At 42.3% G+C, this 20,301-nt stretch overlaps 1 protein-coding gene across 5 annotated transcripts in view; it reads right to left on the reverse strand.

Annotated features, from left to right (window-relative positions):
- hivep2a (HIVEP zinc finger 2a) overlaps positions 1-20,301 on the reverse strand; it is a 141,575-nt gene that overhangs the window by 79,446 nt on the left and 41,828 nt on the right. Inside the window, exon 1 of one of the 5 annotated variants that reach the window (XM_060914200.1) lies at positions 1,350-1,529. The exons of the other annotated variants lie outside the window; for them this stretch is intronic. The gene's annotated coding sequence lies outside the window, so the exon portion shown is untranslated. Of the gene's footprint in view, positions 1-1,349; positions 1,530-20,301 lie in introns of those variants that run through there. 5 annotated transcript variants of the gene reach the window in all.

Genomic DNA, 20,301 nt, shown 5'->3' on the forward strand with positions numbered 1-20,301 from the left:
GTTCTCCCCGTGTCTGCTTGGGTTTCTTCCGGGTGATCCAGTTTCCCCCACAGTCCAAAGACATGCAGGTTAGGCTAATTGGTGGCTCTAAATTGACCGTAGGTGTGAATGTGAGTGTGAATGGTTGTTTGTCTCTATGCGTCAGCCCTGCGATGATCTGGCAACTTGTCTACGGTGTACCCCGCCTCTCGCCCGTAGTCAGCTGGGATAGGCTCCAGCTTGCCCGTGACCCTGCACAGGATAAGCGGTTACGGGTAATGGATGGATGAATAATAATAATAATAATAATAATAATAATAACAACGTTGTTACCTTGCAAGCAGGCCTGAACATCATATAAGAGTTTAGAAAGCAGGAACAGCAACTTCCAGTTACAACAAAAGCCACACTGCCAACTTCCCCTCTGCCTATTTAATGCACCCTGTAAAATCCATAACTCTGGATGTACGCACATAAGTCGTCTTTGCCGCCAAGCAGACACTTTCCCTACTTTTGATCCTTCAAACGATTTGAGGTAAGCCAGAGATGCTGCAGGCGCACTGAGATTATATGATGTCTGAGAATTTGTGATCGAAAAAGGCTTTCAGCTCGACTGGCGGAAGAGGCAGCTTTCATTCCACAGCTATCAGACAGGAGGACAAACTCTCGCTCTTCCATTCTCACGCCGGAGACGGCAGGAAAGGAAGGGAGTGAGTGAGGAAACAACTCAGTCTCTTTCAAGGTCACTGGAATCTCAATGCCAGGGCTACCCCGTGTTTAGAATCGGGGTATCGGTGTGGGCTGGCGAGACGTGCATGTGTGCATGTGAGAGGCTGGATTAGAAAATAAACATTATACAATATGCGCTAGCTGGCATTCCTAAATATAGGAAATAGGCAGAGTTGTATTTCGAGGATGTGAACGAGAACGATGTCGAGGCCCAGTGCCCAGTACTGGTGTTTCCTTGTGTTTCCACCATGTGCCATATCATCATGTCATAACCTGTTCCAGAGTGCAACAGCAACTGTGTAGAAAGAACTGAGAATCCTGTACCATCACTGTCCTGAGAGGGAACTGACGTTTCCAGGCGCATGGAACAGAAACCAAAAATCAACAATGGTTGTTTAGAAGTGCAGCAGGAGGAAACAGAAAGAAAGGAAGAGTTTAAGGTTTTAAATCTCGAGGCACACAGACAGCACGCTGTCTCCCACTGCCACTCCTTTCCTGCTAGTCCTTTCTGGTTATGCCATTCTGTCTGTTTTGACGCCCACAGACGAACACAAGCACCACTCTTAGTGCGGCTAGTCAGAGACACACTCTCAGAGAGGGAAAGATTTGTTCAAAAAAAAAAAAAAGAGCAGATTACATACCAGCCTGGCTTCACTGGCTCCTCAGTCATCTGCTGCATTCCTCGGTGCTTGCACTTCCCTTGTCCATTTCGAGGGAGTCAAGAATATGAGCGGCGAAACTGCCGAGTGAAACTCCCATCAATCAGAAGACACTCGCTGATAGAGCGTATGCTAGGAGACCTACTGATGTAAGCTAGTCACCAGAGAAAATACCCAGTCGTGACGCATATCCAGGAACAAAAATAGCACCGGGGCCCCTAGAGGGATTATACAACAGGCTACGTTTAGAGACGCTTTCAGCGCTCGGGCAGCCTCTCACACTCTGTTGGTTGTGTTTGCTTGCGCAAATGAAGTTTACATTTTTGCGAAGCGAGACATGGCCGCAAATAGATGGGTCAAGAGAGCTAGGGAATGTGTGTGTGTGTGTGTGTGTGTGTGTGTGTGTGTGTGTGTGTGTGTGTGTGTGTGTGTGTGTTGAGACAAAGTGCCTTATCAGACCAAACTTTAACCATCTGGACTCAATGCCTTTGACCTGGGGTTGTCCATGGCATGCCAAGCAGGGCATAACAACAAGGCAACACTTCCTTTTCCTGGCCTTCCTCATTTATAGCTCTCCCTAAGCGCTATAAATAGCTCACCAGGCGAACGCGTGCAAAATTCCTCCACAGATGTGTTTTCTTCTGTCTATTCCTGGCTGCGTGGACACTTACTCGATATGATATACCTGTGCTGTGTAGGTGTTTGAGTGGGATTTGACTGTGTCACCACTCGTACTAAGATTACAAGAAAGAAGTTCTCCATGATAAGGATTTTCATTCACCATTCATTCATGCATTTGCCTTTATCTGTATCTTTAACTTTATTTCATATGTATTTGGATTTGTCCTACAGCATTGTTTAATTAAAAAAAACCAAGAGTCATCAGGAGATGAGGCCCCCGGCCCCCACATGAAACTCCACTCCAAATTTTCCTAAGTTGAATTGGCTGCCATGGAAATACGGTAAAACTAAAAAAAAATAAAAAATAAAAATAAAAAAATCACAGAAATCCCAAAATGTCAAAAGACACAACTCCTCTAGTCACTTAACATAACTGTCAGGTTTCGTGAAAAAATTCCTAATAGTTTTTTGTGGCTGTAGCCAATATGTCATCGTGTTGTAAGAATGTAAGAGTGCAACAACTGCGCACTGCACATACACGTGTTCCGATTAAAATGGCTGGTGAGTGTATGCAGTCTGGTTCTCCATTCGAAATAAATGGACGAGACAAAAGAAATCGCTTTCAGACATGTTTATGCTTTTTACCGAGAGAAAGTGCGTTCCTATTTTAAAATATACTCCAGGTTGTCCCCCTTTTCCTCACCTTCTTCGGCCAGTGGTCCCATGTGTGACGTAGATGTGATGCACTTCTGAGTTGTTACAGGAAGTTGTCGAAAAGAGTATTGAGACCACTGAGCTCTAGCGCCGGGCCTTTTCCAGGAAATAAGAGTTTGGGTAATGGCGACAGCGTGTGTATGTCAGCCTCTGTTTGGAGGTTTCAGTTTTAAAAACTGTAAGAGGTAAGAGTAGAATAACATAAAGTACAGACACTTGGTATATTTTACTTCTGTGATTTTTTAATTATTTTTGAATTACGCTTCATTTTTGTGGCTACTGCCTCACAGAATGTATATATTACACACACACACACACACACACACACACACACACACACACACACGGTCAGAAGTTTACATACAGTGACATGAATGTCATCTTGGATATGAATGTCATGGCAATATTTGGCCTTTCAGTAATTTCTTTGAATTGTTCTTTTTCTGTGGCAGAATGATTGTACAGCATATACATCTTTAATAAAAAAAAAAACCCCACTAGAATTTGGTGCACAAGTTTTAATTTTCTTTGGGTTTTCTGAAATCAACAAGGGTCAAAATTATACATACTGGGTCAAAAATATACATACAGCACACCTAATATTTGGGTAAAATGTCTCTTCGCAAGATTCACCTTGACCAAACATTTTTGTTTACCATGAACAAGCTTCCGGCAGAATTCTGGTTGGATATTTCACAACAAATTGGTAGAGTTCAATTAAATTTGCTTTTTTTTTTTCTTCTTGACATGGACTCGACTTATAAGCACGGTCCATATATTTTCAATCGGGTTGAGGTCAGGACTTGTTTTAAGCTTAATGTTAGCCTGCTTTATCCACCACAACCAGCTCTGATGTGTGTTTGGGTTCATTGTCCTGTTGTAACTCCCAAGTTGTGTTCAAGTTTCTGATGGTTTATGCTGAAGAATTCTGATGTAGTCCTCCTTCATTATTCCATCCACTTTGTGCAATGAACCAGTTCCACTGGCAGCAAAACAGCCCCAGAGCATGATGGTCCTACCACCAGCACCAGCTGGTACAGTGCTCCTCTGTACATGATGGTCATTGTGGCCAAACAACTCAATCTTTGTCTCATCTGACCACACAGCTTTCCTCCAGAAGGCTTTTTTTTTTGCCTGTGTGGTCAGCTTCAAACTTTAGTTAAGCTTGAAGGTGTCAATTTTGGAGCAGGGGGTTATTTCTTGGATAGCAGCCTCTTTGTCCATGGTGATCTGAACTGTAGACAGTGATCCATCAGCTTCCAGTTCATGGCAGGGGTGTGCCATGGTGGTTCCCAGGTTGAGCCTGACCATCCAAACCAATTTCCTTTCAGCTGAGGGTGACAGTTTGGGTTTTCTTGAAGCCAAGTGGCTTGGCAAAGTGACTACACCTCACAATAACTTGCATACAATTGTTTGAACTGATCTTGGAATTTGCAGTTGTTTAGAAATGGCTCTAAGAGACATTCTGGAGTTGTGTGTATCTGTGATCCTCTTTCTCAGATCAGCACTGAGTTCCTTGGACTTTCCCATTTTACTGTGTGTTGGTCAATCCAATGAGTGCTGTAAACAAACCCTTTTTATGAAGGCACAGAGAAGCTACCAGCTGTAGTCAATCATGATCACTAACAGGAAGTTAAGAGACCTCGGCCTTGGCAAGATAAGAGATATTTTGGAAGTTTTAGTACCTCTGAATTAATAATTTAAGTGAGCGTATGTAAATTTTTGACCCAGTATGTATAATTTTGACCCTGTGTTGATTTCAGAAAACCCAAAGAACATTAAAACTTGTGCACCAAATTCTAGTGGGTTTTTTTTTATTAAAGATGTATGCTGTATAATCATTCTGCCACAGAAAAAGAACAGTTCAAAGAAATTACTGAAAGCCCAAATATTGCCATGACATTCATGTCACTGTATGTAAACTTCTGACCACAACTGTGTGTGTGTGTGTGTGTGTTTATATTATATATGCGCTATATTTACTGTATGGACATGGCATCAGAAAACAATTTTATGTATAGGCAGTAGCCACATGTACCCATAGGGCACCTATTTTTGAGTTATGCTCCGGAAACTAAAATGTTTACAGACGGACAGACAGACGGACAGAGCAATACCTATATTCCCCCGCATTATATGCTGGGGGGATAAAAAGCATATGGGACTACTGATATGGTGAAGTTTGTTTTGAGATGTTTTTACACCAGACTTTCAATTTCAGACACGGCTCATGACAACGGTGAAAAGTTTTCAAAGTAACACAGCTTATCAGTGAAATCGTTTAAAATGATACGGATTGATTTGGAAACCTGACAGACAGGGAAGTTTTGGCTCTGATATGCCATGTCACATTAAATCCTTCAGATACACCCACACACACATGCACACTCACTCAAACACGCACAAATAATCTGGAATTTTAAAAAAAAATTTAAAAAGAGCACATGATCTGCCGTGCAAAGGCACACTGCAGTATCTGCAGAATCACTGAATTGAGATAAATGGCATGTTATGTTTCCCCTCATTGGGAAAAAACAATAAAAGGTAATTACTCTGGGTGTATTTGTTCTGGTAAGTTGTACGAAAGGAAGTTCACTTTCACATATAATAGAACAGATACATGCATTACAGATACTGCAGTTTGCCTTTGCACAGCAGCGATGGTGTGTGATAGCATGATCCCATCTAATCTCATCTCATTATCTCTAGCCGCTTTATCCTGTTCTACAGGGTCGCAGGCAAGCTGGAGCCTATCCCAGCTGACCACGGGCGAAAGGCGGGGTACACCCTGGACAAGTCGCCAGGTCATCACAGGGCTGACACATAGACACAGACAACCATTCACAATCACACTCAATTTAGAGTCACCAGTTAACCTAACCTGCATGTCTTTGGACTGTGGGGGAAACCGGAGCACCCGGAGGAAACCCACGCGGACACGGGGAGAACATGCAAACTCCACACAGAAAGGCCCTCGCCGGCCACGGGGCTCGAACCCGGACCTTCTTGCTGTGAGGCGACGGTGCTAACCACTACACCACTGTGCCGCCCTGATAGCATGATAAAAGCTATTATTAATGCGATTTCCAAAAGATTTAATAATCATGAGTGACCGCACTATAGGAGTCACGAGATAAAGTTAGAAGTTCCCTGCTGATCAACCTGCAACACAACCATACAATTAAAGCAAGATGGCCTTTCCATTTCATAAAATCGATGAAATTTAGTTCCCTCTGAAATTTGGTCATTGTAATAGATGTTTATTTCTGTAATATCTCACAAAATATCAAGCCATTCTGTGGCTGGGAAGTTATTTAATTTGAGGGGATTCCCGAGCAAATAATGTGCATGAAATCACTCACGTCGCACAGTCAAGCAGACAGAGGAAGTCTGTGTGCGCATGAGCAGGTTTACCTTGACCGTGCACTGTCCGTTACATGATGTTGTCGCTAAATGAACAGCTGATCACACCGAGGTGCTCGCTGAGCGCCGATATTTATTAGTTTGATCCTGCGTTTCCTTTTCTTCGCAACATAACGTCTTTTCTTCTTGCTTTCCGTTACTGTCGTCGGTCTTTCATGTTTCATTCGCGTCCTCCATTTTCTTCCCTTGTTTCAAATCTGTATCCTACAATGCCTTGTGTGAAAGGGGAAAGCCCACCACGTGATGCATGATGTACAGTGGTGCTTGAAAGTTTGTGAACCCTTTAGAATTTTCTATATTTCTGCATAAACATGACCTAAAACGTCATCAGATTTTCACACAAGTCCTAAAAGTAGATAAAGAGAACCCAGTTAAATAAATGAGACAAAAATATTATACTTGGTCATTTATTTATTGAGGAAAATGATCCAACATTACATGTCTGTGAGGGGCAAAAGTATGTGAACCTCTAGGATTAGCAGTTAATTTGAAGGTGAAATTAGAGTCAGGAGTTTTCAATCAATGGGATGACAATCAGGTGTGAGTGGGCACCCTGTTTTATTTAAAGAACATGGATCTATCAAAGTCTGATCTTCACAGCACATGTTTGTGGAAGTGTATCATGGCACGAACAAAGGAGATTTCTGAGGAACTCAGAAAAAGCATTGTTGATGCTCATCAGGCTGGAAAAGGTTACAAAACCATCTCTAAAGAGTTTGGACTCCACCAATCCACAGTCAGACAGACTGTGTACAAATGGAGGAAATTCAAGACCATTGTTACCTTCCCCAGGAGTGGTTGACCAACAAAGATCACTCCAAGAGCAAGGCATATAATAGTCGGCAAGATCACAAAGGACCCCAGGGCAACTTCTAAGCAACTGAAGGCCTCTCTCACATTGGCTAATGTTAATGTTCATGAGTCCACCATCAGGAGAACACTGAACAACAATGGTGTGCATGGCAGGGTTGCAAGCAGAAAGCCACTGCTCTCCAAAAAGAACATTGCTGCTCGTCTGCAGTTTGCTAAAGATCACGTGGACAAGCCAGAAGGCTATTGGAAAAATGTTTTGTGGACGGATGAGACAAAAATAGAACTTTTTGGGTTATTTTTGGAGAAAGGGAAACACTGCATTTCAGCATAAGAACCTTATCCCATGTGTGAAACATGGTGGTGGTAGTATCATGGTTTGGGCCTGTTTTGCTGCATTTGGGCCAAGACGGCTTGCCATTATTGATGGAGCAATGAATTCTGAATTACACCAACGAATTCTAAAGGAAAATGTCAGGACATCTGTCAATGAACTGAATCTCAAGAGAAGGTGGGTCATGCAGCAAGACAACGACCCTAAGCGCACAAGTCGTTCTACCAAAGAATGGTTAAAGAAGAATAAAGTTAATCTTTTGGAATGGCCAAGTCAAAGTCCTGACCTTAATCCAATCGAAATGTTGTGGAAAGACCTGAAGCGAGCAGTTCATGTGAGGAAACCGACCAACATCCCAGAGTTGAAGCTGTTCTGTACGGAGGAATGGGCTAAAATTCCTCCAAGTCAGTGTGCAGGACTGATCAACAGTTACTGGAAACGTTTAGTTGCAGTTATTGCTGCACAAGGGGGTCACACCAGATACTGAAAGCAAAGGTTCATATACTTTTGCCACTCACAGATATGTAATATTGGATCATTTTCCTCAATAAATAAATGACCAAGTATAATATTTTTTTGTCTCATTTGTTTAACTGGGTTCTCTTTATCTACTTTTAGGACTTGTGTGGAAATCTGATGATGTTTTCGGTCATATTTATGCAGAAATATAGAAAATTCTAAAGGGTTCACAAACTTTCAAGCACCACTGTAGTATCTTCTACTGCGTCGTGGTGAAGCAGGAAAAAATAGAGGAGAATTTAGGGCCATGTGGCCCTAACTTTATTAATTCATCTCATCTCATTATCTCTAGCCGCTTTATCCTGCTCTACAGGGTCGCAGGCAAGCTGGAGCCTATCCCAGCTGACTACGGGCGAAAGGCGGGGTACACCCTGGACAAGTCGCCAGGTCATCACAGGGCTGACACATAGACACAGACAACCATTCACACTCACATTCACACCTACGGTCAATTTAGAGTCACCAGTTAACCTAACCTGCATGTCTTTGGACTGTGGGGGAAACCGGAGCACCCGGAGGAAACCCACGCGGACACGGGGAGAACATGCAAACTCCACACAGAAAGGTCCTCGCCGGCCCCAGGGCTCGAACCCAGGACCTTCTTGCTGTGAGGCGACAGCGCTAACCACTACACCACCGTGCCACCAACTTTATTAATTGTTCTATTTAAAAAATAATAATAATAATAAAATTGGAAGTCAGAGATTCAAATTCAGTAGCTTTTGCTCCACTGAACAAAAATAATTAGGTGTCGGAAAAATTATTTTTATGACCTAAACTTGCAAAATCTGAAAGGCAGTCTACCTTTAACGCTCCACTCTTGCCATGATACCAGCCGATGCTGACTGTTTCAGACCAACACCACTGTAGATGAATAATTTCCCTATCATGTTATCATGTACATGTTTGTTCCTGAGCTGTCAAACACATTCTGGCACTCTTGTACAATCCAATTTGCACAGCTAAATATATGAGCCCTCCACTGACTTCCAGAATGGATGCTGTGATCCCATGTGGGTCTTTCGCAAAAAAATAGAAAAAAAAACAAGCAGTGGTTCTGATTCTCCAGGGCTCATGTTCCCTGTCTAAGCAAGTCTTACTGTAAACAACATTCCCTAAGGAAGGGACTGCCACAAAAAAAAAGCATGTGATGCCTAGAGAGGAGTTCTATATGCTATTGTGGTAGAGGGAGCTGAAAATGGCACTGGAAACACAATCCTTGGAAAAAAAAAAACAAGATACCAAATTTCCAATACATTATGAGATTATGTTTCAGAGATAGAGATTGATTATGATTTTATTTCTGAGTGAAAGAAAGTGTCCAGAAAAAGAAGAAAAAAAAAACTTCTCAAAACTACTTTATCTCCACGCTTAAACTCGCCTAATTCCCATTCAATATCTTTTGTCCTTATTTCATGTTAAAATGTACCCTGCAATTTATGGACACAGACTTAAAAAGATAACAAAACACAATATACACAATATAGCCAAAAGTTTGTACACCTCTGACTCTCACACCCATATGTGGTTTGCCCAAAGTTGGAAGCACACAATTGTATAGAATGTCTTTGTATGCTTTAACATCACAATTTCCCTTGAAACTAAGACACCCAAACATGTCCCAGCATGACAATGCACCTGTGCACAAAGCAAACGCCATGCTGTGTTAAGGTTGGACTGGAAAAACTTGAGTGTCCTTTACAGAGCCCTGACTGAACTCAACCCCACTGAACACCTTTGGGATGAACTGGAACCTCCTGAACATCCTGACATCAGTGCTTGATCTCACTAATGCTCTTGTAGCTGAACTGAATGAACACAAATCTCCACAGCCACGCTCCAAAATCCAAAAAGCCTTCCCAGAAGAGTGGAGCTTATTATAACATACTTATGGTATTAGGTCAGGTCTTTAAAATCGGCCTGGAGAAGATAATCAGGACTTAATCTGTTTATATTCACTGGAAACCAGTGAAGATGAAATGCTACGTTTATTTATGCTATTCTGAGAGAACAGTGATGCTGGCCTCTCCTGCTCTTCAGACCTGCCTGATCTGTCCTGATGCCCTACTTCTGGCTGGAGTCTCATCACATCGCTCCTGTGGAGGATGGCTCCATACGGACAGTCGAAAAATACACTTCAAAGATGGATTTGGACACTTACAGGTTTGCCATGAATACTTCAGGACTGCAAGTGTCATGAACAGTTTTGCACTCAAGTCTCCACCAATGAACAGTTGATAACTTCAACAAAACAGACTTCATGCTAAAACTATAATGGTTTTCCTGGTTACACAGTTGTACTTTGTGACTATATAGGACACACTTATAGAAGCGAGTTATTTATAAATCACACTATCTGTTATCACCCAGGTGAGGATGGGTTCCCTTTTGAGTCTGGTTTCTTCCTCATGATGTCTCAGGGAGTTTTTCCTTGCCACCATTGCCTCAGGCTTGCTCATTAGGGATAAATAAATTTGTTTGGAATAATATGTTTAATGTCTTTGTTTTTCTGTAAAGCTGCTTTGCGACGATGCCGGTTGTTAAACGCGCGATACAAAGAAACTGACTTGACTATACAGTGTGCTGCATTAATAGTTCACAGTTTAATAGATCTATCTGCTCTTTTAGCAAACAGACCTTCAGTACATCTTTACTTCATCAATATTTATTCTCAAGTATTGCTGGAAGCAGGTAGGAAAAACATGACATCAAAGTGGTTTCATGTTAATATTTCATAATTAACTATGTCTCAGTAACAGCCATCATGCAGACTGCTTTATTGTGCTTGATAGGTTTTCCATAATTACGGTTCCTTATATTCATTTACAGAAGTGTATACTCGGACATCATCACACTTGTAAATACGTATCACTAGCGATATTTTCAGACCTTTCAAGCGCGATTGGTGTTGGTGCTTTATGACATGATAGAGCATGGATACTAACAGAGTAACTAATACAATTTGAAAATGTTCAGGTGACAATACAGTGGAGTGTTTGTGTTAGTACAGTTCCAGAGAGTACACAGTAATTTGTATTCGTTTTTTAAACTATGTATTATTATAATTATTATTTTTGCCAAAAGTTGGAGTAAAAGCCTTAGTAGAGTACAGTAGCTAGTGTGATTTGATAGTGCAAATACAGTATATAACTACGATGCTTATAGTTACGAGTAATAAACAGTTCTTTTTGTTGGTTTGTTTGTTTGTTTATATGACTGCCATATCCAAATGTAATGTCAGTCATCCGAAATCTCTTTCAGGCACATATCGTTACATCATAGCTGAGCATATTCTTAATAGCTAGCAACACTGCAAAGTCCTATTTGTTAGCATCATGATAGGCATTGTTATGAATCATGATGAGTCATCTCACTGTAACTTAATGGACGCACATACTCCATACTTTGCACATGGATTGGTGACACCCCAGAGGGGCCCAAGACAACATTTTCCATTTTCTAAAACATGGGATTAGTGCTAATCTAAAACACTATTAATTTCCCATAGGCTACATGCTTGCGCTAACATGTTGCACACAACCTCGGTGGGGAATCCCCTCCCCGACTCGCCTGAGAGTTTCGATTGTACAGGACCTCACAATCAGTGCTCCTCGCTGGAGACTTCCGCTAGGCGGGGACAGATCCAGCCCAAGAATCTGACAGATGCACATTTGCAGAAATATTTTCACTAATTTTAGGAAATCACTATAGATTTTCACAGGGGTATAGAGCACGCCGAACCCTTTCTGAAGAGGGTAGCCACGGCCCGCTATGACCATGGCTCAGCCCGCTATTTGCCCCCAAACCCCCTGCGTGAGTGCGGCTCGCTGAAAACTTTAATGTAAGCCCTGGCTCCAGCTGCGTGCACATGCCAGGATTTAAAAATTCATAACTCAGCCACCAAAAGTCCTAGACCTGCCAAACTTTACAGGCACCTTCCTCTCCCCGAGACCTTTCAGAACAGCATAGAGTTGGCCTGCTATTCGCAGCAAATTTCAATCTCTTTCTGGAGCATTTTATTGGTTTGACCTAGATTCTTTGTCTCAGGTCATGCTATATAAAGCATCGTGAGAATACAGGTAATTAGGTCAGGTAGGCATCATCACTTACCACAGGTGATTGAATCCTGAACCATTGGTCTGTTGGTTGAGTGTGGCTATAGCCCATGTAGCCAGCTAGCGGTAAAGTAAACAAATGCTCCGTGACTGATGCCAAGTGGTGCACATATATTTCTGACCAATGCATGTGCATCGGTTGCATCAGTCTGGCTCTGTTCCTGTGCTAGGGCTGAGTCTATATCACTGAGGAGACACGGGGAGCGATTTACATCATTTTGACAGAACACAGTGAAAACATATATGTACCTACTCAGGTCTCCACTGGGCCATTCAGAGGAAATATAAGTTCATGGACAATAACTAAGATGCTCTTATCCAGAGCAACATACAGCATACCCAGAGCAGCCTGGAGTTACATGCCTTGCTCAAGGGTACTTCAGCTATTCCTGCTGGCACAGGGAATCAAACCAGTGATCTTTTGGTCCCAAAGCTGCTTCTCTAACCATTAGGCCATGGCTTCTCCATACTGGGCAAGGAAGTTAGTTGCTTGACAATCACTCTGGATGATGCACTCCATGGGATCAAGATCAAATCAGGAAAGCTTTTTATCTGGATTCTGTATGAAACTACCATTTTTGCTCAACGAATGCACATTATTCATCAACTGTGTATACTGGTGATACTGATGGTGGCAGCCATGTTTGAACCTATCTCCATCCATCCATTAACTCCTTATCCTGTGCAGGGTCACAGGCAAGCTGGAGCCTATCCTAGCTGACTATGGGCGAAAGGCGGGGTACACCCTGGACAAGTCACTAGATAATCGCAGGGCTGACACATAGACACAAACAACCATTCACACTCACATTCACACCTACAGTCAATTTCGAACCACCAATTAGCCTAACCTGCATGTCTTTGGACTGTGGGGGAAACCGGAGCAGCCGGAGGAAACCCACGCAGACATGGGGAGAACATGCAAAATCCACACAGAAAGGCCCCCATTGGCCATTGGGCTCGGACCCAGGACCTTCTTGTGCTAACCACCACACCACCGTGCCGCCTCTATCTGAAGAGTGAAAAAGACATTTCTGAACTTGCCAACAAAGCATTTAATGCACTGTTAGCAGAATATGCAGCCACCCAGTCATCTTCCAGTGTAGGGCCTGTCAAGGGAGCAGAAAAACTAAACGTACTACTTTACATATGGGAACAAAATCAAAAGTAAGTAAAAAGGCATTGTGCTTTTTCAAGTACGGTGGGGTTTTTTTTTTTGGTTGTTTTTTATTTTTGACTATGCATCCAATTAATATGGCTGCTGAGGATACAGTGGCTGTAATGCAGCTTGTTTAAAATGATGTAGAATGAATTTTAACAGTTTCTCCAAGTGAAGAGAGATGAGCGGAGAATAGGGGTAATGATGTGCAAACAAGTCGCGCACGCACACGTCAAGCACATGCAATACAATAAAAAAAATTATCTGTCCGAGATCTCAGAGAGCAGATTAGAGTTTTAAAAATAAATAAATAAATAAACCACCTCACAGCATGGATTCAGGTTCATAGTAGAATCCAATTAGCATAAAATATCACACCTGCCAAGCAGCTGTGTAGTTTCCCTCATTGCACATGCAGAGCATTTGGAAATGTTTCATAGCAGCATTTTCTTCGAACAGATTAATGGACAGAACATATAGAAGACGCTAACTATGACAGAAGACAATGCAAAATGGATGTACTGTATAAAAGTTGCATCAGGGCTCCAGAGTGGAATCCCATCGGCGTTGCAGCCATCTGAGGCTGGGAGCCAAGGGAGCAAAACAGGTCGTGCTCTCTGGCTGGGCGGAGCATGCTCTCTCTCTCTGCTGTCAATCACGATGACATTAGCAAAAGGGCATAGATCGTAACATCCTAACAGAACATACTCTTGATAGCTAGTGACACTTCAAAGTCTTATTTGTTAGCATCATCATAGGCATGGCTATCAATTGTGGGCCTGTGTAGGCTCATGTATTTAGAAGAGGGCAGATAGTGCTTTCCTCCGAACGTGTTAAACGTCCAGTTGGCTGGCTTTATGTCTCTTGGAGTAAGCATGTGTTAGCCTTCACCTTTGTGGGAAGTTGGGAATTGAAACAAATAATAGTTTAATACCTGTCAAAATGTACAACATCCAAAACGGCCGACATCCTGCTACGCAAATTCATGAATGAGATCCGTCTTAAGGAAATCCATATGGCTGCCATGTACAACCCCGATTTCAAAAAAGTTGGGACAAAGTACAAATTGTAAATAAAAACGGAATGCAATGATGTGGAAGTTTCAAAATTCCATATTTTATTCAGAATAGAACATAGATGACACATCAAATGTTTAAACTGAGAAAATGTATCATTTAAAGAGAAAAATTAGGTGATTTTAAATTTCATGACAACAACACATCTCAAAAAAGTTGGGACAAGGCCATGTTTACCACTGTGAGACATCCCCTTTTCTCTTTACAACAGTCTGTAAACGTCTGGGGACTGAGGAGACAAGTTGCTCAAGTTTAGGGATAGGAACGTTAACCCATTCTTGTCTAATGTAGGATTCTAGTTGCTCAACTGTCTTAGGTCTTTTTTGTCGTATCTTCCGTTTTATGATGCGCCAAATGTTTTCTATGGGTGAAAGATCTGGACTGCAGGCTGGCCAGTTCAGTACCCGGACCCTTCTTCTACGCAGCCATGATGCTGTAATTGATGCAGTATGTGGTTTGGCATTGCCATGTTGGAAAATGCAAGGTCTTCCCTGAAAGAGACGTCATCTGGATGGGAGCATATGTTGCTCTAGAACCTGGATATACCTTTCAGCATTGATGGTGTCTTTCCAGATGTGTAAGCTGCCCATGCCACACGCACTAATGCAACCCCATACCATCAGAGATGCAGGCTTCTGAACTGAGCGCTGATAACAACTTGGGTCGTCCTTCTCCTCTTTAGTCCGAATGACACGGCGTCCCTGATTTCCATAAAGAACTTCAAATTTTGATTCGTCTGACCACAGAACAGTTTTCCACTTTGCCACAGTCCATTTTAAATGAGCCTTGGCCCAGAGAAGACGTCTGCGCTTCTGGATCATGTTTAGATACGGCTTCTTCTTTGAACTATAGAGTTTTAGTTGGCAACGGCGGATAGCATGGTGAATTGTGTTCACAGATAATGTTCTCTGGAAATATTCCTGAGCCCATTTTGTGATTTCCAATACAGAAGCATGCCTGTATGTGATGCAGTGCCATCTAAGGGCCCGAAGATCATGGGCACCCAGTATGGTTTTCTGGCCTTGACCCTTACGCACAGAGATTCTTCCAGATTCTCTGAATCTTTTGATGATATTATGCACTGTAGATGATGATATGTTCAAACTCTTTGCAATTTTACACTGTCGAACTCCTTTCATATTGCTCCACTATTTGTCGGTGCAGAATTAGGGGGATTGGTGATCCTCTTCCCATCTTTACTTCTGAGAGCCGCTGCCACTCCAAGATGCTCTTTTTATACCCAGTAATGTTAATGACCTATTGCCAATTGACCTAATGAGTTGCAATTTGGTCCTCCAGCTGTTCCTTTTTTGTACCTTTAACTTTTCCAGCCTCTTATTGCCCCTGTCCCAACTTTTTTGAGATGTGTTGCGGTAATGAAATTTCAAATGAGCCAATATTTGGCATGAAATTTCAAAATGTCTCACTTTCGACATTTGATATGTTGTCTATGTTCTATTATGAATACAATATCAGTTTTTGAGATTTGTAAATTATTGCATTCCGTTTTTATTTAGAATTTGTACTTTGTCCCAACTTTTTTTGGAATTGGGGCGGTATGTTATTGTTTATTGCAACACCATACAAGATATCAGCATTTTAGCGTTCTGAATATCTTCACATCAGGCTGACAAAATCTAGTATGAAATCAGAGAAACTCACTAGAACGTAGTATTACAATGTTTAGTCTATAAACCTAATTTCCTATATGTTCATTGATTGTCTCTCCATGGCAACACTTTTTAAGATATCAAAAAGTCCTTTGCGATTAATTATTAGCGATTAATTCGCACAAAATGTGGCATACATTGTGTGTTTTGTAACACCTTGTTTATTTCTAATCTCAAGCACACAAGTGCTATTGTCGTGTTATGGGATTAACCTCTCGATCCCAGCATATCCTTTGGGGGACGGGGAGAAGTGGTACAGGGGGATTTTTTTTTGTCAGTAGATGGGGAAGGAGCAAGCGTTAGTTCTCTCAGCAGCTGCTCAAATGCAAACAAGCTCTTATGTGAGCAGCGCACATCAAAATACAAGGAAGTGACTGCCCTCTCCTCTCTGGGGTTCACTTTAGCCTATTACACAATCTGCCAGTGCTGTGTTTTCCTCTGGAGCAGCTGTCTCTCATTTCATCCACAGGAGTGGAAAAAAAAAATTCTTGGTCAGGTACCAAAGTTTGCACCTCCCCTGAAAATTCTCATCAGTGCATGAACTCTCATGTTGCCCTGTGGCACCTGTTCCTTTAGAAGCCAAGCATAGCGAGGCAGAGCTACCCCTTGGCTTTTGACCTCTCCAATCCCACTACACCCAGCATTCTGCAATCAGCCAGACGAGCACTACCGTATTTAACCTCTGAGTCAGAGCCAATGCCAGGAATGAGGACCAGGAATGAGGGGCTTCCCAAACAGACAGACAAACACCCCCTGTTCCAGCGAATGGCCCACGAATGCCTCACAAATGCCTCCAGCCCTAAAGCATGTGAAGTCTTGGGTGACTCCGAAAACAGCATAACAAACACAGCACTATGCTTTAGTGCACACTGAATCACTCAAGTTTTTTTATTTATTTTATTTTTTCCATGAATACCACCTCTTATTTGGTGTCCTAAACCACATACAAAGTTCCACTGGATCACTTGGGGCCATGCAAAATTAAAAAAATAAAATAAAATAAAATAAAAAAGTTTCACAAATTCAATGAACCACCATATTTTAACAAAGCATTTAAACTCAGGATTGGATGCAATTTCATCTTTAGCTATAAAATTCTACAAAACACTGCTTATATTATACTGTATAATTTTTGTTTGTTTGTTTTTTACTGAAATGCATGCAGGATATAAGCTACGCACTTTGAATTTGCTGAGCATGAGCAAGACTGAAGGCTGACTTTTCAGTGCATGTTCTTGGACTCAAGGACACTTTCTGGACAACCCCATGGACTTCCCCACCATCCCAGACACACAGCTCTGGAAAGTTCCCTGAATAAACAGTTGAGATTGTTTGCGTTCTCTGAATGTGCACCGTATACAGGAAGTACATGGTTGCAAAAATGACCACAGCATGAAGTCCCAAAGAAACGCTTGAGTTTAAAACATGCTTGAGTTAAAATACATGGTGTTTCTTGTTGCTTAAAGCAGGGGTTCTCAACCTTTTCTGCTTTAAAGCCCACCTATTCATACTTTTAACGAGTATGAATGGTTATCATTAAATAAAGATCCCCAATTATTTTGGCTCATCTATTCATTACGGGTGGCACAGTGGTGTAGTGGTTAGCACTGTCGCCTCACAGCAAGAAGTTCCTGGGTTCGAGCCCCGTGGCCGGTGAGGGCCTTTCTTTGTGGAGTTTGCATGTTCTCCTCGTGTCCGCGTGGGTTTCCTCCGGGTGCTCCGGTTTCCCCCACAGTCCAAAGACATGCAGGTTAGGTTAACTGGTGACTCTAAATTGACCGTAGGTGTGAATGTGAGTGTGAATGGTTGTCTGTGTCTATGTGTCAGCCCTGTGATGACCTGGCGACTTGTCCAGGGTGTACCCCGCCTTTCGCCCATAGTCAGCTGGGATAGGCTCCAGCTTGCCTGTGACCCTGTAGGACAGGATAAGCGGATACAGATAATGGATGGATCTATTCATTACAGAACTGCAATGTCCAAGGAAGAATTAAATAAATGTCTAAAGCTATTCTACACTACTGTTCAAAAGTTTGGGGTCACTTTGAAATGTCCTTATTTTTGAAAGAAAAGCACTGTTCTTTTCAATGAAGATCACTTTAAACTAATCAGAAATACACGCTATACATTGCTAATGTGGTAAATGACTATTCTAGCTGCAAATGTGTGGTTTTTGGTGCAATATCTCCATAGGTGTATAGAGGCCCATTTCCAGCAACTATCACTCCAGTGTTCTAATGGTACAATGTGTTTGCTCATTGCCTCAGAAGGCTAATGGATGATTAGAAAACCCTTGTACAATCATGTTAGCACAGCTGAAAACAGTTTAGCTCTTTAGAGAAGCTATAAAACTGACCTTCCTTTGAGCAGATTGAGTTTCTGGAGCATCACATTTGTGGGGTCGATTAAATGCTCAAAATGGCCAGAAAAATGTCTCGACTATATTTTCTATTCATTTTACAACTTATGGTGGGAAATAAAAGTGTGACTTTTCATGGAAAACACAAAATTGTCTGGGTGACCCCAAACTTTTGAACGGTAGTGTATACCCCAGCACGACAGCAAAAAACACGTTCTACAAAAAAAAAAACCAAAGAAAAACAACAACACTAAAGTCAATTCATGCAGCCATCAATACGTTTTTAAGAAGTCTGCCTAAGCGGAAATGATTTTATCAGACGTTTTGTATTTTTTTCCATCCTGACGCCTTATAGGCCAATTGCCAGCCTCTTACGAGACTGTCTGCGTCTATCGAGAGCACACACACACACACACACTCTACTGCCGACTTGCTAGGCCTGTCGCAGCATCACAACCATTCACACCTACAGTCAATTTAGAGCCACCAATTAGCCTAACCTGCATGTCTTTGGACTGTGGGGGAAATCAGAGCATCCAGAGGAAACCCATGCAGACATGGGGAGAACATGCAAACTCCACACAGAAAGGCCTCCATCAGCCACTGGACTCGAACCCAGAACCTTCTTGCCGTGAGGCAACAGCGCTAACCACTACACCACCGTGCCGCCCAACATTTTGTACAAAGTTTTTATTTATCGAATTTGCAAAAAATAAAACTAAAAATGCTGTTTCTCAAAATCCTGTGTCTATCAGCTCATATACCATGAATAGAAAAAACAAAATGGCAGAGCGTGTTGCTGAAATAACCGAGGATGAAATAAAAACTCTACTTGAAAACAAAACCCCCAAAAATACAAAAAAAAAAGCAACAAAATATGGAATGAGGGCGGCACGGTGGTGTAGTGGTTAGCGCTGTCGCCTCACAGCAAGAAGGTCCGGGTTCGAGCCCCGTGGCCGGCGAGGGCCTTTCTGTGTGGAGTTTGCATGTTCTCCCCGTGTCCGTGTGGGTTTCCTCCGGGTGCTCCGGTTTCCCCCACAGTCCAAAGACATGCAGGTTAGGTTAACTGGTGACTCTAAATTGACCGTAGGTGTGAGTGTGAATGGTTGTCTGTGTCTATGTGTCAGCCCTGTGATGACCTGGCGACTTGTCCAGGGTGTACCCCGCCTTTCGCCTGTAGTCAGCTGGGATAGGCTCCAGCTTGTCTGCGACCCTGTAGAACAGGATAAAGCGGCTACAGATAATGAGATGAGATGAGAATACGGAATGAAAATATTTGATGGTAAGAACATATCTTTGTTTTCATTTTTCAAGAACTATTGTTAGAGCATTTTTTACAAATTGCTGCTGTCATTTCGCTAGCTTGTTTACATTCTAAGCGGAAATTATTTTGTCGGACATTTTGTATAAAGTTTTTATTTATCAAATTTGCAAATAAATAAAAATAAAAATGCTCCGTTTCTCAAAATCTTGTGAATGTGGATAGAATAAAACAGTTATTCCACTCATTCTTGTCATACATGAGCTGAGAGATTTTGTGGAACAACTGTTAATTATACAGTTTTCAGTGTGAGTGGGAATGGGTAGAATAGGGTGACCAGACGTCCCGGTTTTACCGGGACAGTCCCAATTTGGGGTTGTGTGTCCCGAGTCCCGACAAAAGTCTGTCGGGACACGGATATGTCCCGGTTTTCACCACTCGCAACGTTTGCGACTGAGCAGCGTGGGAATCATTAGCAGAGAAATGTCTGCATTTACTATTTTGATGAATTGACAGGAATCGCAAAACGTGTTGCCATGCAACAATAAAATAAACATTAACTGGCGCGAATGTTCTTTGTCTAGCAGCTAGCAGCAGCAATGCCGCAGCAATTATGCCAAAAAGAAAATGTACCTTTTCCAAAGATTTACAGGGCACCTACCCCTTCCTCCGAGAGGTGCAGAACAATGCGCACGAAGCCGACTGCACACACTGTAAGTGCTTTGTTCTTGTACTGAGTTGGGCAGCCTATGCTGCAAATGCTGTGCGCTCCTGTGGGGGCTTTCCTCGGGCTGTCGCCCCTCTCCTCCTTCACTGCTGTTTTGTTTGAGTGTATATTTACGGAAGCCGCGAGAGGCCCTTCATATAATCTTTTTT

This window comes from Neoarius graeffei, chromosome 2, assembly GCF_027579695.1.
Source record: "Neoarius graeffei isolate fNeoGra1 chromosome 2, fNeoGra1.pri, whole genome shotgun sequence".
NCBI lineage: Eukaryota > Metazoa > Chordata > Actinopteri > Siluriformes > Ariidae > Neoarius > Neoarius graeffei.